Here is a 22,752-nt window from a genome sequence, read left to right on the forward strand (position 1 = left end):
GCCCTCGTCGGGAGCACCAAGCAACAAAAGCAGCTCCTGGGTACTGGGTCAGACGCTGTTTTCGGGTCCCATCACTCCTGGGAAGTGAAAACACATCTGAAATGGCTTTGATGGCTGCAGGTCCAGGCCGTGATGAGACTGCAGCTGACACCCAGTTGCAAAGGGCTTTGGTAACACCGCGCTTTCCACACCACCCGTTTGATGAGGGTCCTTTGAGCGCCCCGCAGCCACAGTGCCATGGACGGGCACAGCAGGGCAGGGGGCAGCTCTCTGGAACCCTCACAACTCATTTTCAGTTGTTTCGCTGTCGTATGAAGTCTTTCCCTACACGCAGTGTAATCCTCGTGGCCCACACCTCGATTGTTTGGCGCTCGCTGTGGCAAATCTGGCAGAGCAACGTTTTATTTTCCAAGTGTTCTTCCACATGTTCTTCCACACTTGTGGGACAAAATTTCAGCAAGGATTTCTTTGGGTTTATGCAGCTTAAAGCAATTTTTTTAATTTTTTTTTTGACCAGCCTTTCCATGGATGCATGAACATACTGTGAGCTTTAGGAATATTTGTGGAGGAGCTACAGTAGTGTACTGCAGAAATCAGCCCTGAACTGCTTTGCCTGGAGACCTGTCAGTTTTATTTAAAATAACACATACATATAGAGATATAAATCCAAAAAGTTCTGAGGCATCATTGTATATATATTTATATGTATATATATAGTTAGGGGTGTCTGGCTCCACAGCCATTGTCTTACCTCCCAACCCACACCCAAAGTTCGGTCAGTGGAAACGTTTTTCAAAAGCACACAGAGTTGAACAAATTGCCACTGAACCTAAAAAAAAAAAAAATATTAAAGAACTGAGAAAGTTTGCCCATTTTAGGGCAACTTGGTGGTTTGAATATTAAAAACACTTTTAAACCTCATTACGATACCTTTCCGTGTCGCTTTGTTGATAGTCTAATTGTTTCCATGGTAGGTGATTTCTATGTCATGAAGTTTGGGGTTGTCAAATACATTTCTGGCTAGTAAGGTTTTAAAAGATGAATACAAAAGAAGAAATGTGTATCTGTTGCATGTGGTTTCCTATGGTTCACTGTCACTGTTTATCCAAGGAAAAGTTATGGTGTGCCTTAAAAGTAAATGAGAACAACTTTCCTGGGGAGAAGACACTGGGTCCGTGATGACTTTGGAGGAAGCAAATGTGCATCTTTAGAGAACGTGTCCTGAATATGTAGTGTGAGGAAAATGTATTTTAGAAAAAAAAAAATAGATTGATTTTTATTTTTTTATTTTTATAGAATATTTTTCTCTGGAAAAAAACAAAACAAAACCTAAAAAAAACTAAACCAAGCCAAGCCAAACCAAAACAAAAAACCAAAAAAACCACCCAAACAAAACCAAAGCCAAAGAAAATTTTGTTTAGGAACCATTCCATGAGGAATTATTCTTCAGCTTTGTGTTTCTCTGGCAAGGACAGGGAATATGCAGTCCCTGTAGGCTTAACAAGGTTTCTGTATTTTCCTTGAATTAGACAACAGGATTATAGAGAAGGCAGCACCCACAGTGTTCTCAGCTTTTACCACGAATTCAGCCACTTGTTTTGTCGTGTGGATTTGCAATCCTTTTATGAATAGCTGAAGGGATTTCTTATCTGTAAAGTGATTGGGAAAGAGGAAAAAAAAAAAAAAACAACCAACCCAAACTGTATTGCACATTAAATATTAAAATCCCTCCTATAATATTTTGTATGTTAAGAGTCCTGCAGCAATTTAAAATATTTAATGAATGTTTACATCTTATCTGGGGGTAGTGTTTATTATCCCCATTTTATATGTGTGGTGTAATGGCATGCAGATTGAGTCCCACAGGAAGGGTTCCATTGCTCATTTCATCAGATTGGGCCTGAAAGGAGATATAAGTGATTGCCCAGAAAATCTGCAACACAACAGGAAACGTGTCCCAGATTACACAATTATTAGCCCTGCACTTTTAAATAAGACTGGTCTCCTAACAGAGGTCTCAAGCTGAAGCTGCAACAGGATTTATTCTGAAGTTGAAGGATACCACTAAGGTGTAATATCATAAGGTGAATTTTCAGAATAGAATTGAATCAGACCTCCAAAGAGAAATTTAGAATCTAATTTTAGGAAATAATCTTTTTCCTTTTTTTTTTTTTCTCTGATAATTAGTCTAGTAATGCTAAGCCAAATAAAGTTTATGCAATTTTTAAAAAGGTATAGGAAAGAAAAAAAAAAAAAAAGGAAAAGAGAAAAGGCTACTATTTAAAGCCCTAACAAGCACAATGTTCTGTATGGATTTTTTTTTTTACTATTTATTTTTATTATATGTTTTATTTGAATAAACCAAATCACAGTATTTCCAAGAGTAAAAAAAACCCTAAAGAATGTAATCTAAATACAACCCAATGTGACTGCAGTTTTTTCTCTACCTGGCTCCTATTCCAGATTGTTGGTAGATTTTATTTCTAAATAATTTGGAACATTTCATTAGGGTTCTAAAGCCTTAGTGAAGATAAGAGAAGCCTTATCTTTTGGGGTTCTGTATTGCCCAGAGCTCAGTGTTTTGCCCAGTCCCCATTTTGTTATCACTAGGGAAGGTGACAGCAGAGTTATTTGAAAATGTTCTCCACTTTCACATATTTAAGTATGCACATTGGTGCTGATTGATCCACTGGTATCTTCATCTCATACTTTTCTAACAAAACCATTTCTACATAATTTAAGAAGCTAGTTTGATTCCTAGCTCAGTGTCTTGTCACAGGATATCAATTTGACACACATAGAAAAGATCCATCAATTTGAATAAAGTCTTGCCCCTCCCTAGAGTTAAACAACCCATAACATCTCCTGTAGGAGAAAGATGGAATGGTGCTAAATAAATACTATTTTAGAACAATATTGAAGTGCTGTAATCCTCAGTTTTGTGCCTCGTGGTGTAAGAAAGTCAACTTTGTGCAGCACTTAAATGAGTGAGTGGAAGTCACCTGCTTGCATAACTTGATGCAGCTTTAGTCTATTTACCAGCACCAATATAATCATCAAGGCAGAGAGCTGAGGATGGGTCAGAATGGAGCAAAAACCTAAGATAAATTTAACCACATCACAGAAACGAGATGCCAGTCTTCCATATCTGCTATAGATTTTTTTTTTTTTTTTGGCTGGATTTAATTTAAAGTCCTTTTTTTTTAAAAAAAAAAAAAGTGTTATTAGAGATGCTACACAATCAAATAAGAAGCTGCTCGTTACACACCACACAACTAACTGTGCATCACAACAAAACTGCAAGGCAAAGCTTCTTAGCACTGAAATAAAATGATGTGTTTGCTTTAAAGAGGTGGGATATTTGCTGCTTTTGTAAATCAGATATTTAAATATGCTTAGCCTAGGTCCCTTCACATGGAAATATTCTGTTCTATACCAGTCAAGGAAAAACAGAAATGCGCTTTTTGGAGAAAGTAAACAGACACCTGCAGGATGTGAGTACCAAAATTAAATCTCACACCAGTGAATGCTTTTACACACCGGATAACAGTTCCAAAATCTTGGATCTCTACTTTAATTTTGCTTTTCATGACAGATACTTCACTGTTTTCTTGGTTTATGAGAGAATCAGAAAAGTTATGCAGTCAACTGTAGATTACCTCCATGACTTTGATTTTTTAAAATCAGATAGATCAAAAGTTCAGTAATTGTATACAGATAAAAATAATATATATTCTTTCTGAATAAATAAAATTCAAGGAATCTGTTCATTTACACTCTAAACCTCGAAACAAGGTTTGAGTAAATTATTCAGTGTGAATTATTTGTTCAGTTCTCTTCATTATACCTTTGGTTTGCTTGATTACCACTAAACAGACTTTCCCAGAATATGATATTTTTCAAGGATTGACTCAGTAGTACGAAGGTGACCTTAACTTACACCATCAAAATTAGGATTGCCTTGAAGTATCAATTCTAAATCCTCTATTTCTTTGCAAAGATCATATGCTACTTTTTTTTTTAATCAGAAAAAACTGTTTGAGTTCTTTTTTCTTTGTTAATTATATGACATATCCAAATCAATGCCAGCAGTCAGCAATCATAAGAAACCATAAAGTAACAGATCAATGAGCACAAGCAATAGTTGAGGAAAACAACTTTAAAAAAGCAAACTTCAGTTTTAGCTGTCAGTAATTTACCACCACAGGGAATGAAAAACCTCCTAATAATATGAAACAAAAATCTTTTTTAACTCTCAGTTTTTGAGTGCAAGGCAAAGATTTTTCTTAACATTTTCAAATACTAAACATAATCAGGTTTTCGTGTTTGGCTGAATGTACACATGAGTTGGCTCTGGAAAAAAACATACAGGACTGTGTTTTGGAGGTTTTTATGAGATTTGACTTTACAACACCAGTATTTCTCATTATTTAAAAATTAATTCCTTCCAATTTAATTAAAATTTTTGTGTTCCTCAGGGCCAGCCAGCAGAAATGGAGCTTCAAGAATATAGCTAGCCACTGAAGTGCTGCCTTTTGCAGGTTGTCTGCAATATTTTATGAAAGAGAAAGAAAGCAAGCCATCAATCCTGAATTCTGCAGGCCCTCCCAAACACCTAGTGGTTGAGGAAGACTTAGATAAAACAACTACTGTAAGAAAGAGCAATGACCAAAAAAAAAAAAAAAAATAGGTTTTGTTCAAGGTTCCAGGTCTCATTAGTTTTGATATTTTTAAAGGATTGTAAGAGGATGCTGTCCTTTGAGTTAGTAGGTTGATTACTGCTTATAGATGGTGGTGTTCATTAATTTCAAAACAGCAGTAACAGAAACTTGCTTGGTTGGCAAGTAAATACATCTATTTAGTGTGGCTCCTATTGTTTAGAGTGTACTTTGGTCACTCGATTTTTTAAGTGGGGATGTCGATGCATCCCAAAGGAAATGGTCCCAGCTGGAGGAGGTGCATCAGAGAAAGCAACGTGCTGAGCTCAGCCAGGTGTAGATGAGCCCCCCACCTCCCAGAGGGTGAAACCACCACCTGCAAAGGATGAGCTGAAGGATTAGTGAAACAAATGTGCTTGTTGAACTGCTCTGGCAGGTGCTGGCAATCAGCATTAAGGTAACCCTGGCTGTTCCCTAAAGGGCTGCTGGAGCTGCTCAGCCCCTTTTGGAGTCTGAAGCTGCTGGAAGGTGGCTGAGCCGCTGCCGTGGGCTGGTTGTGCTCCTGCCACTAATCCAGGGACCTGCTTTGTCCCTGTGTCTCCTCAGGAAGCAAGGAAAGATGTGTTTGCATTTTGTGCCTCAGGTATGTACTGTACAAACACGTGTGTTGATTTTGTTTGCTGAGACTGCTGAAGTTACTTAAAAAAAAAAATATTCATCCTCTGCCCTTGGGATTATTTTTGTGCTGGGTTTTTTAAATTTAATTTTATTTTTTTTTAATCTTGTTTTGGTTTAGGATTTTCTTGGGTTTTGGAGGATGGGGTGGTTCTTCTCCCTGTGATGGTTTTGTAGAAGTGCTAACAAAGCCGCTGTCAACTACTGACTGATTCCATATTTTACATTCTGTTTTCAACTTGGCATAAACCCTAAAATTAATAAAACGATGTGTTGCTCCTCTTGGTAATTAAAGCAAGGTGATTATTCTACAATAATAATCTTCTTAAATAGTGAGGCATATAAACAATGGAAAGATAAGTCTTTGCTCAGCAATGTAATATATTGGTAAATAAAAAAAAAAGAAACAAACAACTCAGATTACTTTTGAATTGGTAAACAAGTAATCCTGTTTGCTTCAGTCAGAATAATGAATCTCCATTTGTGTAACAAATGTGCATTTGGTTTGTGACCCTGAAGATAAGGTAGAATTTGGATAGTCCATGTGTTCAGAAATAACTATTTTATCAACTGGCTGATTCTGAGCCTGAAGCATACATCACAGCTAAGGATAACAATCTGTTTCATCCTCCTGACTTTATAAATTCTGATAAATACCAAACAAATAAAGGTGTAAAATTCTGCCTGTTTGTTGTTTTGGTTTTTTTTTTTTAGTCCCCAAACTTACAGCTGAGTGGTCTGTGCTATAAATATCACACAGATCACAGACACTTTTTGCCAGTGGACGTTTGATGCTTGTTTCTTTTATCTTAGAAGAGCAGGGCAGGTTCCTCAACACAGGCAAAATTATTTCTAGTGCAGAGGCAATCAGCCTTAGGCATGAACACTTCCCAGATGTGAGAAGCTCTGAGAGAGGACAGGATGGGAGAAGGGATTGGAGCAGCCACTTTGGGGCCTGATATGACCATGGATATTTATTCTTGTGCCCACTGCTGACTGAGAGGGGACTCCTTGGCCCAGCAGTCCCTTTCACACAGCTGTTTCCCAGTGGATGCTCTATAAAATATGTCCTATAAACCTATTTTTCACAGGCCCAACCTAGAAAAGAGATCACAGGACCTGGATCCCTAAGCTGTGGTTGACGTTCAGATTTTGGCATTTAAATATTTATCATATGAATCTATTTTATTGTCCATTATGTCCATAATACTCTGGCAAAGTAAACAGAAATACAAGGAAATGTGGTAATGCAGCATATAAATAAACCTCTCATCCTGTCTCACGTGGATTTAAAACAGAGCAAACTTTTTTCCCCTAAATTTTTGCTTGTCCTCTAAATAGGATGACTCGAGGTAAAAAGAAAAAAAAAAAAAAAGATAGATCTGCTGGGTAATGGCCACGTGGGTGTTAACCGTGATAGTGCTGCTGCAGTTGTCAGCAGTGCTGAGAAACAGCTGCAAAGTTGGTTCCTGGTGAAACTGGAGCAGAGAGCTCTGCTGTGAGACTAAAGAGAATTAAATCAGCCCCACTCCAGCGTTGTCTGCTTAGCCTTCAACAGTTTCCCCTTTCAAAGCAAATGGGTATAAATCTCTGCTAGGTCCTTGCAACCCTTTTCTGAACAGTGAAAAACAGTGCAGCAGGAGGGAGCCAAAACAAATTGTCACCTGCAAATCCCGAGTTACATGTTTATCACTTCTGTGTCAAATCCTTTCTGCCATACCACAGATTACTGCTTTTGGAGAAAATGAATGTGTTTGTCCCTTCCTTTCTTGGATGAAATCACAGTTAGGTTTTATTCATACCACTCCAGAATGTGTTAGGGTTTTATGCTTATGTTGCTGGAAGAAGCGTGCTCGGGTTTGCACAAAGCAAGGGGAGTTCTGCTCTTGGAAAGCTCCGGATCTGGGCTCCTGTGTGCTGAAAAACATCTCTACACTCCCTTCTTCTCCTTTTCCCACTCTTGGAATAAAGGTTTCCCTGATAATTTGTATGTGTTTTGAATGTGTAAATGGACACGCTGTCTCTCGACAGGACTTCTTTAATCCAGTTTCTGATTCTATTATCACTGACAGCTTTTAGGGGAGCAGCTGTAGTTTTGATTTATGTCCTCAAAGAATTTGCTCTGTCAAGAAACATTTCCAGATGTGTTGGGACACATAAATCCTCCTCAAAAGGGATCCCTTCCTTATGAAATATAAAATGATAGGATCAAGGGATTGCAAGTGCTTGACAGAGTCCTCATTTAAAACAATGTCTAACCCTTTGGGTTCTTAAGTACACTTTTGTCTATTCCAATCAGTCTTAAATCAAAAGCCCTTGAAGACAATGTTAAGAATGGCAAGTAGAGGCAACTTCTCAGGTGAACCTCTCAGGGAGCAATTAGATTGATCAGTTTGATCTTTGTTCAGTTCCATATCTGGATCTTGGCTAAGCATACACTGGCCTTAAATATTTCTGTTAAAGGTTATGCTAGTGAATTAGAGACTTAGAAACTGCTGCTTGTACAATTAACTGGGTAAATTTCACAATTATGTTCAACGTTCTAATGCATCAAGGCAGTTCTTAAATAATGAAAAAAAGAATTGTCTGAATGGTCAGTGTCTTGAAACAGAATAATCACAAATTTGTTGTGACCATGAGGCCTCCCTGCATGGACCCATAAGTGACAAAACCCATAAGGGTTGTGTCACTTATGGGTCCATGCAGGGAGGCCTTGAAAATAAATTATTTCTCTTATAAAAGTCCTTCTAACAAGGTATAACTGTTACAGTGCTATAAATTAAAACTGAGTCTGTGTGAAGGGCTACTCCAGAGATTTTTACTGTGTAGATGTTACTACTGATGGCACCACAAAAATGATATGTTTTAAGGTTTTAGGAATAACAGCCTCCAAAAGGGCTGCCTTATTTCAGTTTTCCCCAGGTCAAAAAAATACACAAACAGCACTAAGTGGCTTTGTTCAATTGATCCAGAATTGAATGGGAACAATTTAAGGAATTATTTCCTTACCTTTCCAATAAAGGATAGTTTAGAGACCTACTGGTCACACGTGTGACCTCACTTACATTAGCTTACCACTGCAATCGATTGAGTTACTCTGGATTTATGGGAGTATAAAGGGGGAGTATATTTAGCAGAAACAGGCACAGTTTCATAGGTTCTGGAGGTCAGGGCCTGACCTTGAACTGGCTGTTCCAGCAACCCTGAAGAAAACATCTTCACTGACTCAAGATTTATTTTTTTTTTCTGTTTTGTTTTTCTTTCCTTTTCCTTCAAAATAAGGAAGTAAGTATCTCAAATGGGTGAGTATTAAAACCTCATTTGATCAAACTACAAGGCCAGTGGAAGTAAACTGCATCAATGCTTTCCATAACTCTTTGACCCTGCACATTTTTTGGGCACGCTCCAGTTCTCATCTTATGCTGGTTGTGTGTGTAAAATCCAGGAGAGCAGTTTTGCAGAGCTGGCTGTGATGCATTTTTGGATGGGCTACCCCACTGAACCCAGTCTTAACAGAGAATACTAATCAAGAGAAAAATATTGTCACTTTTAGGGTGGGCAGGCATTGGAACAGGTTGTCCAAGGAGGGTGGTGGAGTCACCATCCCCGGAGGTGTTCAAGGTGTGTCTGGATCTGGCACTGAGTGAAGTGGTTTGGGGTTTACAGTGATAGTGCTGGGTTGCTGGTCGGAGTGGATGATCCTAAAGGTCTGCTCCAACTCCAGTGATTCTATGATTCCTTAAACACAACTCTTTTGGGTTTTGTTTTGGGGGTTTTGGTTGTTTGATTGGGTTTTTGTTTTGTTTTTGTTTGGGTTTTTTTTGGGGGGTGCGGTTGTTGGTTTTTTATTGGTTTTGTTTCTTTGGGTTTGTTTGTTGTTTTTTCTTTGCTCAAATCTTGGTAGCTGTAATAAAGCCAAAAACTGAGATATTCTGCCTTGTGTATAATCAAGACTTCAGTTATCTGAGGTAATTTGCAAGGCAGTTCATAGACATGGGATAACAAGCCATTCAGTATTTAGGAGATGATATTGTATTTGCTAAATTATCACAGGACCCATAAGCCAAGGCAGCATTCCAAAACGTAATTATGATTGTTTAATTAAAATATTCTGTCCCTCTTAAGAAATTATCCTGGGTCAGTATGGAACAAATATCCAGTGTGCTCAAGACACATGTTCTGACTTGCTGGAACCTGTTTATTTCTGAATGTTGGAACAGAAGATTTTTGGATAGTGGTTTCGTGTCCTTTTTAACTTTGAATACTTCTTGGTAAAAATCTGGTCTATTGTCCACAGATTTAGCTGCACTATCAGATCACAGACTGGAATGACAACAAGATACACACACTCAAAAGATTTTTTTTCTTCTCCTGGAAGAGAGGATTTTTCTCTGGATGAATGCTTCAGCATAGATTTCTTTGTCTTCACTTTGTTCAGATCCCCAGCAGGAGAAGAGTCCTCTTCTAGGCTCAAACAATTGCTTGGTATCAAAAGTGTCACCATTTCAACGCTAGAAACACTAAATTCTTGTGAATTGCCTTGAGAACTCGCCAGCTAATAAAGAGCTGCATGCTAACAGGTATGGCATGACTGCACCACATGTGCCTGTTCTCAGGGAGATGGAAAGTCTGAGCTGAGACACCACTGCAGAACTCCCAGAAAACCCTTTCATGTAGCAGCCATGTTAAATATTTTATGTTGTGGTGGGTTGTGAAGTATTCAAGTTAACTTTTAGCTGGTTTATGCCACACCAAGGGTTTGATGGAGCAGTCTGTGCTGGTCCTGGCTGTCTTTATTCACCAAATATGTGTAATAATTAGAAACTTTTCTGATATTTTTGATGTTGGGCACCTGATATGCACACCAAAACTGTATAAAAGTATCACATGGGACTTACTTTACATTGTATGCATCAGGCTACCTCTGTTCATTTGCAGTGGAGTGCTTTGGGGATGTCCCTGCAGTGCATATTTGGGTGCAGTTTCTTCTTCAAAAAAATCAAGCTCATGTGCTCTGAAATGCTTTCTGGAGAGGAAATTGCATCCCAATTAGCTGGAAAACCTGGAAAGACTTCTTCAGAAATTTACTGCTGATCCGGTTCAACATGGAAATGAAGATGAACCTTTTGCATTCACTGAACGAATGTTAGGATGGATATTGTGCTGCCTGCATTTTCTGATGATTTTTCTGGTGTGCAGAATTCATAACCCTTTCAGTGAAAGGCTCAGCAGAACTATAATTTTTTGACCCATTTCAGGTTTTAGTCTTGTTTTATTCTATTAAAGATTGGGTGAATCACATACCCGATGTGTTTAGCAATAATTCCACTTACCACGAGAATGTGCAGGAATGAAACATCATTAGTTTTGGGTTCATGGAAACCAAGTGAGCACAAGTCCCTGAGATTCAATTCTGGGGAAAACGAGCGCATCCTGGCGCTGTTCAAGCAGCCCTGGCGTAGTTTGTGCTGCTATATTTACCGAGTGGAACTGCTCAAAGTAGTTCCCAGGCTACAGAGAAAGGACAGAATACCTACTTAAATCCATCTAGCATAATGCTATGGATGTGTCACCAAAACGTCTCAGCAGAGCAGCTGGGGGATGCTTGTGGGGAGCATATGTATGAGCTTGAAGAAGCATATGTATGAAGCGAATTTTATTACAGAACAGATGTCAGATATGTTGAACTGTGATACAATGCAGATCATCTTATTGGCTCCCTTGTAAGAGGCAGTTTTGAAAGAACACTGACTAATCTCTTCTTCCTTTCTTCTGGGTTACCAGGGGAGAGAGATGAGTCGGTGACCAACTTCTTGAAGGGATGAAGAACTCCTTCAAGGTGAGGGAGGCCAAGAGAAAAAGGTCACTCTCCTTCAGGCAAGGTAACAAGAGGTTGAGGGGGGGCATCCAGTGGTGTTTGGGGGGGGATTTTCTTTTTTTTTTTTAAGCACTTGGCAAAGGTACCCTTGACATTTCTTTTTTTTTTTTCTTTTCTGAGGCCCTGGCTCCCAGAGGGGAAAAAAAAGAGGATGAAAAAGTTCCTAAGAAGAGTAAGTGATCTTTATTGACCTGTGACTTTTGTGTAACCATGGCCTCTGGCATGTGACTCTGTGTGCATTTCTTGTCAAAACAGGAGAGGGAATTGTGCAGTGCCCTGAAGGAATGTATGGTGTGTGTGTGGAGTGCTGAAAGGCAAGAGATTGATGTGAGGGCTGAGGTGAGAAGAGGAAGATACAGGAAAGTGCGAGAAGGAAAAAAAAGCTCTGTGAAATGAATTACTTTTTGTTCCCTCAGTGTTGGTGCAGGATTGCTAGACTTATTGACTTTTTATTCATACCAACTCAGTGTTATTCCTCCTTTTTACCCATCAAAATTTCTTTTTTTTTTTTTTTTTCATTCAGGAATCACACAGGTTTGTCTTTTCCTCCTTCTGCATTTGACGAGGTTTCTTAGATTTAATAAATATTTCCACGCAGTGTTTCTGTAATTGTATGCAGTAATTACTCTGTGCATGCAACCTCCTGGGAAAGATCTGGAAGGTGATGTAGGAACAGGCAATGTAAGAAATGTAAGATAGGCTGTGCTTGAATAAATTTATCCTTACCTGCAGTGGTTGAAACAGCTCATACCATTAAGGTAAATGTAGAAAATACTGTCCAGCAAGCTGATAGTGTTTAGAAGGGCAAGGCAGGTCTTTCAAAAGATTAGGTCAACAATTACACCAAGGGGTTAGGATTCCGATCAAACATTCCTCTGGAGAGGTGGAGCCTGAAAAGGGACTGGAAAATCTTTCCCAAAGCATTTTAAGAATCTAAATTAGCACTGGCTGTATTTCAGGCTTGCCACCAGTTTGTTGTGCCACAAACACAGAGATTTTCAGGGAAAGTGCTGAAAATGTCCTGGGGCACCTCTGGGTTCTGCCATCTAGCCCACAGTTAAAAAAGGGAGACAAAAAGAGGTGGTATTAAGGATAAGAGATACAAGTACAGCTTATAGACTTTGATATGTTATTCCTAAAGCCCTCTATTTTGTGGGGAAAACAAAGCAGGTGAGGTGAAACAGGCTTGTACAGAAAACCTACAGGTAAATCTAGAAAAATCTGCAAGACACGCAGGCACCTTCCTCCAGTTTTTGGGTCAATAGACACGTCGAGCAATGCATCTTTCTGCTTCGCTGGAGGCCCAGTTCTCTTCTTCAGAATGAGTTTCTAGACAGCAAAAGCAAAATACAGCGAGACACTGGGCACTTGGCAGAGGAGAAAATGTGGGCCCTCTGCTCCCCGGGTTGCCAGAAAGCTTCTGTGGGACTGGAATGAGTGGGATAGTTCTGATCAGGTGGGAGGCTCTGAGAAATGACGACCTGTCAGCAAATTATTCACACCCAGCTTCCACAGGCTCGGAAGAGCTCGAAAATGATTCTTGAAAATCTTGTCTGGGAGAGTCAAAAAACTTGACTTAGGCAGTTCTGGTCAGGATTTGTGGGTAAAATGACAGAAGAGATTGAGGCCAATTTTGAGGATATGACCTCAAAATACCTGAGATGAGGAATGATTTATTGGACAAGACTAGAGTGATCTGAGTTTAGAGGAAGCTCTCACAAGAATATAATAGCAGTCAATTGCCATAAAGTCTGCTGGAATTATGTGAAAAGTAGATTGGGCTCTTTGAGTACAGCAAGCCTGAAAGGATTGAGCAAGACAGCTTCATACAGAAATTATATTCTCTTTTATATCGAGTTTTCGCTGTGGTTTGGGGTTTTTCTTTGGGAGTCTCAAAAATGGATGAGAATTTGAGGAAAAACCTATGAAACTGGGCTAAGGTCACACGTGGGGCTGAAGCTCAGGCTTCCTAAAATGACTGGATTAGGATTTCGTACAGAGCATGTGTGTCTGTGAATTAATTGACGGCCAGACTCGAGCTAAAGAAAAAGCATCAGATTAAGTCTCACAATGTAAGTCCTTTTGTTGTTTGGGGGTTTCTTTGTGGTTTGTGTTTTGTTTTTTTCTTTTTACCAGCCCTCACTGCATTATACTTCTCTTCACAAGGCAAACAGCCTTTCCAAATTGTGTGAATGATACCATGCATTTTGTTTTCTCGTGTTTTAAATACCTGGATTATTTTGTACCTTTTAGCATGGGGAGAGAAGGAGAAAAGAGAACATTCAAAGGAGGATTTTGGAAATAGCTTGAACAAAATGAAGCATGTGAGTAATATTAACACAAAAGCCTTGTGTGGACCTTTCAACCTCTTTGAATGAGTCTGCTTTCTGAGATTAGTTGATGTATTTACAGACCTTGTCAAAGGGAAAAAGAAAGGATGAAAGTGGTGGGAGGGGGAAGGCGGCTCACTGGTCCCTGCTGTAAAAAATATCACCCCATCCCTGTGAGGTTACTTTTCTGGTCTCACTTCACAGAAATATTTCACAGAAAAAGACAACTTCTCCTTGTGCTTCAAACTGACTCCTGATCCCTCACATCAGGCTTCCCTAAGTGTTTCATCCCGGGAGCAGGGAGATCAGACCTGAGCGCTGGTGTCGGCATCAGCAGCCTCCCCGCCAGATGTGCCTGAGGGACAAACAGCAAAGTGTCTGCAGGCTTGCAGGGGTTTGTTTTCCACATCTCAAAAACATCCACTCCTGACAGTAGCAGCCCCTGCTGAAGTGTCCCCCCAAAACAATCAATCCAGATTGTGAGATATCCCATAAAAACAGCTCTGCTCCCACCGGCGCTGCCCTCTGCCCCGGGGATCCAAACCCAGGGATTCAAAGGGTTTTTCAGTGCAAACCTCTCAAAGATGTGTTTAAAAATGCCAGATAGTTCTGTCTGCCCTGTCTCTGTGCCTCGACAGCATCACCCCACCTTACAGAGTCAGGCACTCTGGCTGTGGTGTTTTACGAGCACGTTCTGTGTAAATGGTGACTGAGCCTTGCTATTCATTTCTCACAAAAACATAATGAATGTTGAGGGGTAATGTTTTGCTTTTCAAAATTAGGAGGGGCTCTTGCCCACCCCACAAGGCAGGTTTGATTCCTTGATTTGAAATAAGAGTTGGTGGTAGATCTCCTGTTTCCCAAGGAAGTCTCCCAGGTACTGGCTTACTGGGAATTCTGTCTCTCAGAATTTCTCTCCTATTAAAAGTGTTTCACTTTGTGTAAACAATTAAATTTTAATTAAGCTGGAGGGGGGGGGGTGGGGGGAAGTGAAAGAGATTGACTCTATATCCTGGTGGTTAGAGCAATCATGTGGGAAAGTCAAATTCGTGTTCCTCTTCATTTAATTATTTATACCAAATGCAATAATGTCAGCTGCAGGGAGGGAAAGATTTCCCCTGGACAGTGCTATTGCCTGATGGTTACAGCAGGCTCTCAGGAGGGTGACAAACTGGACTTGAATCCTTTTGTCAGACCAAAACAGGCAGGCTAATGAACTTGGGTCCACAGAAGCAACCTACTCCAACTTCTAACTATTAAGCTGCTGGCAGGGATAGAGAGGGAGCTCTTTTCTCCTTTTCTCCTTTTTTCCTTTTTTTTTTTTTTTTCTTTTTTTACTGCCTGATGCTTTCAGACTGTTATTGGTTTACCTTGGCAGATGTTCTTACAGCTAAGATAACCAGAGGAATGCTTTGATCTTGATGTACATGTGCTGTTTGCTGTTGTTTGTTTGCTTTTAATGGTCTAGGAGGGCTCCCCACCATCAGGAATTTACTGATTATGTGGTAGTTTGACCAGTGTATTTTATTTCAGGAGCCATGTAAGTGCAGAGGAAAGAGTAAACATGTTTGAGGTTGGCTAATGACAGTCTGGCCAGCAGGAAGTTTGCAGAGCAATGCTTTCCACCCGGTGTTGGTTTTGTACATTATGCCAGAAGTGTAAACTCCAACAAATGTGACCTAGAAATTTGTGCAGCTAAATGCTTCCAGGTGAGGAGGAAACAAAAAAGGGTTATGAAGACCTTTTTTTTGGTCTTGGTCACTAAAGTTGCTATTGTGAATATAGAATTTGAGGAGGTTTTAACTTGCTTCTTGTCCTGAAAAGCATCCCAGGTAGCAGCGCCTGAGATATGCAGCACCAGGAAGATTTGAAAACGTGCTGGCAGAGGTGCTTTTGGTAGTATTTTGGGAGCAGGTTTTCTTGCACTAAATCAGTTCTAAAATTACATTTTAGGCTAAGAAAAGCTACTCCATTATAGGTCCTCCTTAGAAAACTATAGCTGGCCCTTGGGAAATAGCTTTCATTTTAATTTGTCTAAGAGAAAAATGCTATCTGACCGTGAGCTGTGCTGACTTTTGGCTTCCAAAGTACTTCCCCCTGCCCCAAAAACCACTAGTTCACTTACTTCTAGCAATCACTGCTTCATTCCACTAGTTTGCACATCAGACTGCATCAATGGGTCACCTGGCATTGCTACAGTAATTCATAACCCCAAGTATTTGGGAGTGTTACTCATATGGCAACAGCCCTACTTATCTATTTATCTGTTTGTTTACATTTCATGAAAAGTGACATGAGAATTTTCTGCATCAAGTATTCTGAGGAAAAATAACTGTAAGCTATACTGGCACCAGTATCCTACAGAGAATGGGTGTCCTTGAGGTGGCCACCTGCTCCTCTGACTTCCAAAAGCCTCTGCAAGATGATCCACTCGCTATCCACGACCCCACTCACAACACTTCCTGCATATGGAATCCCCATTATGCTGAAGGTAATCAACTGACTATTATTATTATTATTATTATTATTATTATTATTATTATAAATGAATAAAAAATAGGGGGGAAGTCTTGTAGCACCCCATATGCTCAAACTTGAGGGTGTTGCTCGGGACAGCACTGTCAGCACTGTTAGCAATCATCTTCAGCTTTAACTGTGGTGTCTCGTTCTGAAGATTAAAGGCACAAGGAGAGCAGTGAAGTGCACTATTCCCATAGCCAATATCATTGCAGAACAATTAAATATCACCATATAAATCGGCTTTGCTGCCATTTTGAGGTCATCGTGTTCTGTGCCATCTCAGCTACCATGCTGCACATCAGCAGAACAAATGTATGGTGATCATACACGGGGGTAGAAATTCCGGGAAATAAGCCACAGCAGAAAAGGCCAGCCTCTGATTAGGAGATTTAGGTTTGTAAATAAGGGGGAAATTTAACCTAAAAAAAAAAAAAAAATCACTACCAAAATAAAATAAAAGACAAACTCAATACACTTGTGTCAAAGTGAGTTATGAGGAAGTAAATGAAGATGTTTTGATGTAAAATTGAATAGAAAAGACTACAGTCCTTTCCCAAGGACTTTATATGGTGCAAGATGATCTGGGCTAGGGAATGATAGGGTTTAAAGGAGATTACAATGGTAGATGTAGTATACTTGGGGGAGAGCATATTCCAACTGCAGCAGATTCAGGAAAGGTTGGAAGTGCCAATCATAGAACAGGAACTCCTGAGAGTAGAAACAAGTGGACAGAATGATCTGAGCTTCCTAGAAAATCAAAACCCTGCTCTCTGGAAACCAGAGCTTGTGGTGGCTTCTGGTAACTTCTGCTTCATTAGAAAGAATCTAACCTAATCCTCAAATCAGAGTAGATCAACAATACTTAGACATTCTTCAGAATTTACTGACATTGTAAGTCTGAATTAAAAACTCACCATATACAAGTTTTTTGACGAGCAAAAGTTAAACAAAAAGTGAATTGACATTTTTAGATGATCATTTGGCTACCCTGGAGACAGAAAAATTCTTCAGAAGCATCCTGGAGATACAGCATTAACCTAAGCTTTTAAAAGTAAAGGCTAAACGAGGGAACTGAAGAGACATCTTCCTTTGCCCAAAGAAGAAATGTATGCTGCATGTCAAACACCTGCATATCAAAAGTCCTTAGAACATTGTCTTTACAGGGAAGAAATGAACTGCTGACATTAGGACTATAAGTGCAGAAGCTCACAAATCCCACCTGAAATAAACAGTATTCTACCTTGTACTTCTACAGCATTTTCCTGTCCAGGATTACAGAATGTTTTATAAACTTTAATGGTTGAAAAAAAGAAAGGACAGGAGTGTGTAAACTGACATCAGGCACGTTCAGTTTATTTATCTTCCCAAAATCTACTAGAAAATCACTGGCAGAGAAACCAACAAACAGAGAATCTTGAATGGCAATTTCCTGCCAACACAGGGAATTATGAAAGTCAGGTGTTGTCCACCCTGCACTTCCTCTTTGATCATCTGAAAGGTAAGAGCATTATGGTCGAGTGTATTTACAGTCTGGCATTGCATGGACTGAGGGAAGGGGTGTCAGCCTCATCCAAGGCATCCTCAGCTTTCCAGAGGTCTGCATTCCTGGATTTACCTGCAATTCCAGCTAAGCCTCACAACAAGATAGTTCATATCTGATGGTGAAAACATGAGTCCCCTCCAAAGATCATGCTGCAGTTGTCCCAGAACCACATAACTGTGCACGTGTGATAATTGCAGCAAAATGAGCTTTTTTTGCAAGCAAGCCTTGTTAATGTGTCAGTAGTAATTATTGTATTTTGGACTGAAGGAGAGTAAGAAAAATTTATGATGTATATGTGAATTGCAATGGGAGATGTATTGGGACCGGTGAAACATTCATCTACAGAAAAGTGAAAAATCAATGAAGTTGTTTTAGAAGTAAAGATTTTTTTTCAAGGTTATTAAGATATATGTAGGCAATTTAACTATTGTTAATAATACATTCTAGCATTATATAGTGCTGTGTTTATGGTTCTAGCTGGTGAAATATAAACTGGTGTGCAAAACTTTAGCTGAACTGAGATACTTAGTTCCAAAAAGGAAACTTTTTTTTGATGTTTTTGTTCATTTTCAACAGCTACTGCTACTTTACCAACTTCCCACACCTTTCAGCTGGGTTATATACCGAGGCAGACAGTAAATTCCTGACTTCTCTGTGTGCATACCTTTCTATAGCATAGAAACTTCAGCTCTCTTGATCCACTTCCATTATGTCTGTGATTGATGAGATAGCCACAAGAGCAGAAAATGCTACACACAGCTTATCCACAGGTGTATTTTGGGAGCAGATAACAAAAACTGGGTACTTTAAGCACCTGAAAAAAAAAGAATTGTGCCTTTCAAGGCCCAATATTTTGCATTTTCACAGCAAAAATATTGCTTAGAGTTCAACACCAGATCGCTCAATTTGGTAAAGTCCAGGAGTATCCCTGAAATATCTTCTCTGAAACAGTTTATGTGGCCTTACCCACTTGAATGAAGGGACTCATAACTACTGATACGACCTCATAAATAGGTGTCTTTAGCTTTGCTATAACCAATTCTTTTCTCCACTGAAAGATAGTTTATTTGTCACGGAGTCTATTGACCTGACCTTCTTATAAACCTGCCTAATAAATCACAGTGTTAGTGTACAGCTTATTGCTCTCTGTAATCAGGAGTAGGAACATGTTTGTACTGGAAGGATAATATGGAAAATAGAGTAGTTTCTGACAGCACAAGGTATCAGGAAAGCCAAGAAATTCTTTGAAATCCTTTAACCTTTTAATATTAAAACAAAAATAGCAGTCATAGAAGATAGATGTTGCTGGATTTTCCCTGCAGAGTTGATTTTTGTCATGTCACTTTTGCCGTGTGACTTCAAAAGGGCTTTGGATTTAGACCTATGCCTGCCTTATTAAAATGGAGAACTTAAATACAAGCACTATCCAAAAAAACCCAGTTTGTTTTAGTGTACATAATATTGCTTTAAGTTCAGTCTGTATAGTGGTGACGTTGTCCTTCTTGGGAGAGAGCATTTAGTAGTTCCAGCTCGATGTTTTCTGCCTTCACTGTTCTTGATTTTTCTTACTACCCAATCATGGGATTTTCTAGTTTTGTCATAGAGCAGATTATTTTCAGGTCTCTGAAGGTAACTGAGCACATTTTACTCTTAATGAGCACAAACTAATGAAGAGAATTCAGATGTCTGGGCACTTGCCTTGGAAGTTTTCACATGAAATGTTGAATTCTGGATGGGAAGTCGTGGGAAGGAGACCACACACGCACAGGGCAGCTTTGCAAGTTGAGACAGCACAGGTGTCATGAGTTCTGAGCATCCTCTGTCCTGAATCTCTATTTCAAGAAGAGGGGCTGGGCAGAAAGAGCTTCTTGCAGAAAAAACATCTCTAGGAGGTGTTTTCCTGGAGTTCCACTTTGACCAACCCTCTCTCTAATCTGCTCCGTGGACCAATCATCCATTAGTAGTTAAAGTGTGTCAGCTGAGCTCAGGAAACAGCCTCCTCTCTTGCCTTCTGTCTAAGACTGCAGTGAGAGCCTTGGTTTAAGTACTTTTTTCTGGTGAATAATCTCTGCATTAGTTGTTTTCCTTTTATAAGTCCTTTGGGAAGCAGTAAGCTTAAGGAAACACATAGCTAAGACTGCCAATTTGTTGATTTCTGGTTCCCCAGGTGCTTTGCAATATCATCAGTTGATGAAGGCAGAGAGATTTGTATGCAGGAGGTCCACAACTTACTTCCCTGTCTCACATGTCCTGTTCCAGTTCTCAGCAAATCATCAGAACTGTTCTTTCCCAGGCTCAACAAAAAACCCAGTCAGGTCTCTTAACACAGAAATAATATCATAATCTCTGCTAGTTTGTCCTGAATGTACATATTCACTGGTGAGGCAAAAATTTATTTATATCTATGCTGTCATTTTGCAGTGACTTTACAGAATTTAGTTAATTCCCCTGAAATAATACCAAGACCATGCTCAGTTTTCCAGTGCATGGATGATGTAAAGCTGTATCTAAATACTGAGAGTGCTTAAGTGAAAAAAGAACCCGAATTTCTTTTTAAAATAAATTTGTGTGGTTTTTTTTAAAAGATTAACAGGTGCAATAAACAGCATTTCTTTAGTATGATGTTTTTCATTGTCACAAAGTTGATATTGGTCTGAAGGGAGCAATGGCACCAAAGTCATGGCTGTTAGATATGAGATCAAATTTCTCCTACAAGACTTATGCAGTGATAGACACGTACATTTATTATTGAAGCACAAAGAATGAGAAGCGATTCAGAAATTAGGCTTTTAGCACAATTGTCAATAGCTTAGTTTTTATTTCAGTTAAAAAGCAGAAACTTTCAGACAACATGAGCAAAAACATTCTCACTAGGCTTAGGAAAAATGTTCACTTCTGTTGCTATGCTATATAATTTTTTTTAAAAAAGAAATGCAGCACAAAAGAGTTGATCACCATCATTAAGTGCTTCACTGAAGCATGCTGTTTTAACTGTCTGCTGCAGTGAAAGTATTGAAAGAAAAGGGGAAAAAAAAGGGTTCAGATTATTTCATAGTCGGTTTAAAATTATATCACAGTCAAAATTCATTAAGTCCATCTATTTCTGGCTTCCATCACAAATTTTCCCACTAGAAATACGGTGCTCACAAAGGTTAGGTATGTTTACTACCTTTTGTCTGAAAATCTTGGGATATCTGCCATAAAAATTATCTGCACAGCTTCTCAGAAGACAGAAGGTTTTTGATGTTAAATGTGATCAAATTGCAACCCAAAACACGCAGGTTTGGAAACCCTTGTGGAAATGGCCATCCTGCAGCTGGTTTCAAATTTAATATTCACCAGTAGAAAAATTTTGAAATGAAAAGAAAAATTTGTATGTGATGGTTTGAATCTCTCTGTGGGAGTTTACATCAGAATTATTGATTTCTCTTTTATAGCACTGGAGTTTCACTTCACCACCAAGACGAGCAATGTGACAGTGCAGCTTAGTTTTGGAAAACATCTGAGTAATCACAAGTCATATAATTACAAAAAAAAAAAGGCAGCAACCCCAAAATTCATACAGTCATGTAATTTTCAAATATATGAGGATTTAGGAGGGCTCTTCTCACTGGCACGAGGGTGAGACAAAATACTCAGCAAGAGTAAAAACTCAGTTAAACTCCAGTGGCACTATTTTTAACAAATAAAATAGAAGACACTTCTATTGGGTGTCAGAAGACCAGTCAGGGAAACAGAAGAAGTTTTTCTATCGTGCAGAGTTTCTCAGAACACAAATTAACTCAAGTGTCTAGCGTACACAACTTCTCCATAGACAGGAATTTGCACATTAAAGGAAAAAGTTTTCCAAATGCTTCTGTGAGCAACTGAAAACCAATATTATCAATCATTTCTAACTCGCAGGAAAACTTCAAACCTTGGGGTTTTTGCCCTGCCAAAGAAATTTTTCACAAAGATGCACTCAGTGATTTGGAGAACTTGCATTTCCATTAGCTGTTCTGCTGTTGGGTTCCCAGACTTGTCAGTCTGCCACCTCTCACAAATTACATTTGTGAATTAAAAACAAAAGCAATTCCTGCTCATTTCTTTTGCTGTCTGGAATACTATTATTAATTCCAGATATTATGCTGATTATTTGCATTACAGTAGTCAAAACAATGATGAGGTATTTCCCTTCAAAGATTGCATCTCATTCAAAACACATCTCACTCTCATGTTTTGAAGCATTTTCACAGACTTTTAACTATTGGAATTTCATGTCTGGCAATATTTTAAACAGTTGCATTCCAGTGCAACTGCATAACCTGGAAATTCCAGTACAACTGAATAATCTGTTATCTGCTGAAAACAGCTTAATTTTAATATGCTGCAGTTGACTTAAAGGTTAAGCGACCTCTTAAAAGAATGTGAACTTGTGAATTAGGGAGTTCTTATACTCTCAGGTGGCATTTTATTCACCACAAGAAGTAACTGCTAATGAGCTCCCTAGCTAGCTAAAGCTAGATGTAAAATATGTAAAACTTGAAATGTCTAGTGTTTCTGGGAAAAAAAAAAATACCCCATGAGCTTGGCTTATTAGATAAATTATAACAGATCAAAGAAGGAGAGGGTAAAACCAGGTGTCAAAAGCTGAGAATGACCAGCTAATCTATTTTCTAATGTTATTTTTTTGGTCTACCCTTTGAGAGTTTGTCCCCGAGATAAGGGGGAAGGGACAGCCCTGAGCACCAAGCTAATCATTGTTTTGTGAAGCCCTGATTTTGCGAAGCACTAAAGGAATTCTGGAATTTCAAAGCTGTCCCACAAAGCATCTGGGCACGTTTCTGCTGGCTTCAGAGAGAACTGAGCTGTTGGCTGTACGACCTGGGAGGAAAGTCGGTCCTTAAAGGCTCGGTTTGGTGCAGTTTTGGGCACCACAACATGAGGAAGATAAAAAAACTATCAGAAAGTGTCCAAAGGAGGGCTCTGAAGGTGGTGAAGGGTCTAGAGGGGGAGACATACGAGGAGCAGTTGAGGTGGCTTGATTTGCTCAGCCTGGACAAGAGGAGATTGAGGAGAAAGCCCCCCCCCCAGCTTCGTCAGGAGGGGCAGAGGGAATGGCCTGGAGCTGTGTCAGGGCAGGTTTAGAATCAGAAAACAGAATTAGGG

Source organism: Empidonax traillii, unplaced genomic scaffold (assembly GCF_003031625.1).
Source record: "Empidonax traillii isolate 1590-97213 ecotype Southwest subspecies unplaced genomic scaffold, ASM303162v1 scaffold764:size1210623, whole genome shotgun sequence".
Classification (NCBI taxonomy): Eukaryota; Metazoa; Chordata; class Aves; order Passeriformes; family Tyrannidae; genus Empidonax; species Empidonax traillii.